The following is a 7,504-nucleotide window of genomic DNA, read 5'->3' as shown; positions in this document are numbered from 1 at the left end:
TGCCATCCTCCACCGTTTCCACCCGAGAGAGATCACACACGTTGAAAGTGTTGTGCACTTGATATTCCGGGGGTAGATCAATCTTGTAGGCATTGTCGTTGATCCTTTCTAATACTTGGAACGGGCCATCACCCCGTGGCATCAACTTAGCATTCCTTTGAGACGGGAATCTATCCTTCCTTAGGTGCACCTACACCCAATTTCCCGATACAAGAATGAGCTTTCTTCTTCCTTTGTTGGCTCGCCTCGCAACTTCTTGGCTTTTCTTCTCCAACCGCAACCGCACCTTCTATTGTAGCTTTTTCATGGCCTCGGCCCGTTTGCTTCCATCTAAGCTTATCACAAGATCACTTGGCAAAGGGGTTAAATCCAAAAGGGTGAGGGGGTTGATACCATATACACACTCAAAGGGTGTCATCCCCGTGCTCGAGTGTATAACACGATTATAAGCAAACTCAATCAACGGTAAGTGCTCATCCCAAGAAGTCATTTTTCCTTTAACCATGGACCGTAGCATAGACCCTAAGGTCCCATTTACTACTTCCGTTTGGCCATCGGTTTGTGGGTGGCATGAAGTCAAAAACAACAACTTAGTATCGAGTGTACCCCACATGGACTTCCAAAAGTGGCTTAGGAATTTAGAATCCCTATCACTCACTATGGTCCTCGAAACACCATGAAGTTTTACAACATTATCAACAAATAAAGAGGCTACGCTTGGCGCATCATCACATTTAGACCAAGGAATAAAGTGAGCCATCTTGGAAAACCGATCCACCACAACAAAAATACTATCCCGCCCCCTTCTAGTCCTCGACAATCCCAACACGAAGTCCATTGATATGTCAAGCCAAGAACGCAAAGGGGTGGACAATGGGGTGTACAACCCGTAGGGTTGGACACATTGGCCGCAAATCCGGGCCACATCCTTGTGCATTCTAGGCCAATAAAATTGTTCTTCCAAAATTCTGAGGGTTTTCTCGACCCCAAAATGGCCCATAGACCGCCATTGTGTGCTTCCCTCACAAATAATTCTCTCCACGAACTTGAGGGAACACACAATCGTCTACCTTTAAACAAGTATCCATCAAATTTGGTATAGGGATGGGAACCCTATCCGTAACCCACCTATCCCTTCCCAACTCTTCACTTTCCCTATAGATAGGAGCGAAGTGAGGGTCCTCGGGATATAAAGACTTGAGGCTTTCAAACCCCATCAACTTAGACGACAAAGTAGACACAAGCACATGTTTTCGGGACAAAGCATCGGCAACCACATTGTCTTTACCCTTCTTGTATTGAATAACATAAGGGAAAGTTTCAAGAAATTCAATCCATTTGGCATGCCGCCAGTTAAGCTTGTCTTGTGCCCGTAGATGCTTCAAGGATTCATGATCCGTTCGGATCACGAATTCTTTAGGCCACAAATAATGTTGCCAAGTGGCCAAGGCTCTAATCAAGGCATACAACTCCAAATCGTATGTAGAGTAGTTTAGAGTTGCTCCTTTGAGCATTTCGCTAAAGTAGGCAATAGGCTTCAATTCTTGCATTAAAACCGCGCCTATGCCGACTTTGCTTGCATCACATTCGACCTCAAAAGTCTTGTCAAAATTCGGCAATTGTAGCAAAAGGGCCGAGATGAGCATAGCTTTCAAGTGCTCGAAGGCCTTAGCTTGTTCATCTCCCCACTTGAAAGACCGATCCCTTTTAATCACTTCAGTCAAGGGGGCGGCAATGGTGCTAAATCCTTTGACAAAACGTCTATAAAAACTAGCCAACCCATGGAAGCTTCTCACTTCACCTACGGTTTTGGGAGTTGGCCAATTTTTAATGGCGTCAATCTTAGATTCATCCACTTCGACCCCTCTTGAGCTCACCACAAACCCAAGAAATACAACCTCATGGACACCAAAAGAACACTGTCCTAGATTAGCATATAACTTCTCCTTTCGGAGGACATCAAACACACATTGTAAATGCTTTACATGCTCATCTAAGGACTTACTATACACCAATACATCATCAAAATAAACAACAACAAACTTTCCGATAAATGGCTTCATCACATGATTCATTAGCCTCATAAAAGTACTTGGAGCGTTTGTTAGGCGGAATGGCATAACCATCCATTCATAGAGACCGAATTTGGTCTTGAAGGCGGTTTTCCATTCATCACCCGGTTGCATACGAATTTGGTGATAGCTACTCCTCAAATCAATTTTAGAAAACAAACACGAACCACTCAATTCATCAAGCATATCATCTAACCTAAGAATAGGGTGACGATATTTTACCGTTATCTTGTTGATGGCTCGGCAATCAACACACATACGCCAAGTCCCATCTTTCTTGGGAACTAGTAGTACCGAAACCGCACAAGGGCTCATACTTTCCTTGATATCCCCTTTGTTGAGGAGTTCCTTAACTTGGCGTTGCAATTCCTTGGTATCCATCAGGTTGCTCCTATAAGCCAGTTTGTTGGGCAATTGTGAACCCGGCACAATCTATTTGGTGCTCAATTCCCCGAAGTGGGGGCAATCCTTGCGGTAATTCTTTTGGGAAGACATCCTCGTAATCCTGCAAAACATGAGAAATAGGAGGAGAAATGGAAATGTTAGTGGCGTTAGTGTTAAAACAATGACCCAAGAGGAGCATCGGAGTGTCCTCGTCATGATCCACAAATAATTCTTTCCTCCTAGCCATCATCACCACACTTCCTTGCCCCTTAGAAATTAGGAGCCCCTCGGTTTCCCCTACTCCCTCATTCTCGGATTCCCCTCTTTGTCCCTCACTCTCGGCCTTCTTTCCCTTTTCCCTCAATTCTCGCATCTTTTGGTATAATTCATTCACTTGGGAAGGCAATAATGGATGAAGAGCGACCTTTCGGCCATCCTTCTCAAGTGTATACCGATTGGACCTTCCATCATGTTTGGTCGACCTATCGTATTGCCAAGGCCTTCCTAACAACAAGTGACAAGCTTTCATTGGTATCATATCACAAAGCACCTCGTCATGGTAGTTGGCTACCTTAAAACGTATCACACATTGCTTTGTGAGGTGTAGTCGGCAATTTCAAGAAGTTCACCATAGCAACACTAACCACATTCGCACTTCCACTATCACTCACCATAGTACACACACTTCCCTTCACAAGACATTTAGTAAGGAATAAATTCTCCCGTTGGCTAGGGTCATCTATCGCCTTACTAATCATGGCACGCCTCACTACAAAGTTTGGAACCACGCACTCCCCTTCTTGCGGATAAGCATCCTCACAATCATCATCATCATGTGGCTCATTTTTGGGTTTCTCTCCATCTTGAGGCTCGGCCTCATTCTCTTCTTTTTCAAGACCCACTTCCTCACCAAGGTAATACAATCTCCCTTCCCTTAGGATCACATTGCGCCGGTTTGGACATTCATTGGCTTTATGTCCCCAACCTTGGCACTTGAAACATTAGAACCCTTTAGGATTAGGATACTTGTGAGCTTCTTGCCGGGGAGGAAATTTATGGACTGTTTTAGGCTCGGACAGCCTTGTAGTGGCGGGTTGGTCCTTGTTTTTGGGCCAACCCGAAGATGGTTGAACTATATCTTTGCTCCTCGGCCAACCTGAGGTTGAACGACGACCTCTTTTTAAGCTCTCTTTCAATCTCAAGAGCCGCTTGGAAAATCCCTTCAACGGTATCAAACTTGTGAAGCGTCAAATGAGTGGAGATCTCTTTGTTCAACCCACATTTGAACGGAATGATGTCATGGCCAATTTGTTCTCCCCGATGATCAAGCTTCAATATAAGTTGTTGAAACTCGTCATAGTATGCCATAACACTTCGATTCCCTTGTCGCAAATTGTACAACCTAGCAAGCAACTCATGACGATAACTTTCGGGAAGATACCGTTGCCTCATTAGGTGCCTCAACCGAAACCATGGTGGTGGTTGTCCCTCTACCAACTCATTGCCGAACCGCTTGACGTATTCCCACCAAGTGTTAGCATAGTCTTCAAAATGAGCTATGGCATAACAACTCTTCTTCTCCTCCGAGATATCATTCACTTGAAACACTTTATCACACGCCGACTCCCAAGCAAGATACACCTCGGGGTCACTTTCACCCTTAAAGATAGGTAGGCTCAATTTGATGGTATTAATGCCTACGTCTCTCTCTAGGTGTCGGTTTCCCCTTTCTCCATACCCTCGATATATCCTTGGATCCACACGACCTCCTCTCATCTCTTCCTCCCTCATGTAGGCATCGTTAAAGGCTCCATACCCTTCATAATCCTCTCTACCATATTCCTAAAGGTGGACGGGACGATTTTGGACATTTGGAACTTGATTCGGAGGAATTGGATTTTGTGGAGGTGGTGGTCTTTGGTTTAGTGGAGCTTGGAAGGGGGGGTTCGAATTTTGTGGAGGCATTTGACGTCCGAGCACCTCTTGCGGAACTTGAGACATTTGGGAGTGGGTTGGTCTATTGGAGTTTCGGTTTATAGGGTTATAAATGGTTTGGCCTGCGGCATTTAGTGGAGCTAGTGAAGGATTTGGCAATTGTGGCCATGTTTCGAGAGTAACGGTGGCGGAGGAATTTCTATCATGTCCACTTGACGAAACATGTCGAGGAGTAGAAGGATGAGAGTTCCTTTGACTCTCCACTTGTTCTAAACTCCCACTAATAGTTGTCACTTCTCCCCTTATGGCTCCTACTTTCGTACTCAACCTTTCAAGAGCTCGGGTCATAGCCTCAAGAGTGACCCTCATATTCTCCATTTCATTAGAATCCACGGTTTGAGACATGGTTCCCTCCATTATCAAGGTATCACCTACACAAGCAACAAACAAGTTAGTTTAAAATCCCTCTCCTCACTCACACTCTCTTGGTTCACTCACACTCAAGTTCCACAAGAGTTGTAGATTGGCTAGGAACCCGTGAATACGTAAGGTATGAGTATGCTCTTGCCTGGAATGGATTCTTGTTTGAAACTCAAAGAATTCTCGTCGGACTAGAGCCAACGTATTCAAACGACAAAAGCACACAAACAAACGTTGACACAAACATAAGGCTTCAAGTGACTAATTGACAAGCTAGTAGAAATGTACTAGTTTGTTAATTAGTTCTCAAGTCAATTAGAGGAAACTAGGAATCAATAATTAGAAACTAGAACATCCAAATTTGAGCTTAATTATCACGTGAACAGTAGCTAGGGTGACGTGGCAGCATGTCAATGGCCGTGGGTCCACATAAATAGTTCATCAACTTGAAGTCTTAGTCCATTTAGATCTTTTGTAATGGATGACTTGTTATTGGGATGGAAAACATAAAGTGTTGTAACATTTTTCAAACCCCCTTTTTTTTTCTTTCTTTTTTTTTTCAAACTCAAAAGGTGATGTTTGACCTCACTAGTCCCACAAGAGAAGGTTCCTTGTTTTAAGAAAAAGTGGTTGTCAAGTCTTGAAAAGGTGATGTTGGCAAGTTTTCTCACAAACAATTTTCAATTTTGTCTTACAACCTTTTTGGACCTATTTATCTTTATAGAAGTTAAGACATAAGATGAAGAGAAGTTTAGGATGAACACAACATCAAAACCTTCAAGAACACAACAACAATACACCACAAAGGTCACTTTCAAGGTTTTTTTTTTTTTTTCACAACAACACAATTCTCTTTTTCATTAAGCTCAACTTTAGATTTAGACACTCTTTGTGTTGATGAGAAAGAAACCAACACAAGAAACAACTAAACAAGTAAAACTTTTGTAGATCTACAACCAAATTTTTTACCATTGAAGAACACACTTTTTGGTAAGAGCTTTCCAAGATTGTTTTTGTAAGAACAAAACCTAGCCTTGAGCTTTGATACCAAACGATACAATGCTAAGTGTGTATCAAGAGATTCCAACCAACACAAGAACAAAAAGATGAACAACAAAGTGCTAATGAATCGAAAATGGCCACACACGGCTTCACTAGGCTTGCAACACTTGTTTGAACTAGAAAAGTGAGTTTAACAACAAGAACAACAAAGACAATATTGTTAGTGAATCAAAAGAGCCCCACACGGCTTCACTAGACTTTTATATTCAACAACACAATGTTAACAAGATTTACAAAGAAAGAGATAGAAACTTAACACATAATATTCATTATTCTAAGAACCCTAACAAGAGAAAGGACCCTAAGACTAATAAATATCAATACCAAGTTCTTACTTGGACCAAGAGGAACTCAAAGAACCTCAAGAACCTAGTTTCTAGCCAAGATACAACACTAGTATCACTTTACTAATGAGAATTTGGTTTTGGCCTCACCAAATGATGAGAAAGAGAAGTCAAAAATTTACAAGTCTTTGTTTCTTGAATAATAGGAATGAACTAAAGCAAGACTAGCCCTATTACATGGCTTATATAGTCACTTAGAACGGAGGGACAAAGACCAAATTACCCTTGGCATTTAAGTGGGTGGGTTTGGGGTGTCTTGGTGGGCCTCTTTACATTTTATTAAATATAGGCCCTTAGATGGGCTCACAAGGGCCTCACACATGGCCAAGAATGTGAACAAGGCTTGGAGTCGTTGCAACTCACGTGCTTGGCTTCGTGTGAAAGGTCTCGAGCTAGGAATTCCCGTATCAAATCACCATCTCCAAATCTCTTCCATCAAATTTGTCTCTACACAGGGTAGCACTCGGATAAAATTTCTCAAACAAAAATCTTCATTGTTGTCAAATATGTTGCAGCTAGAACTGAACCCTCCAAGATGAACATCTGTTTTATCTTCGCTCGGATACCATGTGAGAAATATAAGATAGGAATATTATTGAATTGTGTATTTACATTATTACGTTGAGACCCTATTTATAGACACTACATTCCAAATTCTATACACTATTCACGTTCCTACTCCTATTCCAACAGTATGTATTATTTATATCGTATAGAAGGTGGAAAAAGTCACACGTGCATTAGCAATACATGACCCTAAATAATAAGTCCCTTATAATTTATTCATAGTATAATAATTCATGCATTATTTATTATCTATATAACAATCCTCGTATTATTATTCACCGTATAAGAATCCATGCATTAATACTGTCCTTTCCATGCATTAATATCCTTTAAAACTAAATCATCAACCAAACAACCCTTCGAAGGAATTATTATGGGATTGTGGTTCTTACCATCACTTCCCAAGACTTTGCTTAATTTATTTTATTGCAATCAAGAAAAATACTTCACCAACCTAGTGACACTTTTTAATGTTACATTACCAGTAATACCTCAAAAAAATTAAAAGCTATATGTGAAAGACTTGAATGGAAAACATAAGCTTAAAGTCAATGTTTACATTCTCCTGGTGTGAGAACCTTATGAGAATCTACTTTCACCCAAAAAAAAGAAGAAACATACAACCTCTATTGTCTCTTCTTTTCAATTCAAATGCAGAATATAGAGTAGGTAACAGTGAAGAAGTTAGTGTGGGAGTTGACTGCCATGTGAGTTTAAAAA

The 7,504-nt window shown here is 41.4% G+C and overlaps 1 protein-coding gene across 11 annotated transcripts in view; it reads right to left on the bottom strand.

Moving 5' to 3' along the window:
- Nucleotides 1-7,504, bottom strand: part of LOC107867880 (exportin-4) — a 109,284-nt gene that overhangs the window by 31,719 nt on the left and 70,061 nt on the right. The window lies entirely within an intron of this gene.

This window comes from Capsicum annuum, chromosome 4 (genome assembly GCF_002878395.1).
Source record: "Capsicum annuum cultivar UCD-10X-F1 chromosome 4, UCD10Xv1.1, whole genome shotgun sequence".
NCBI lineage: Eukaryota > Viridiplantae > Streptophyta > Magnoliopsida > Solanales > Solanaceae > Capsicum > Capsicum annuum.
This window is presented reverse-complemented; position numbering and strand designations above follow the sequence as displayed.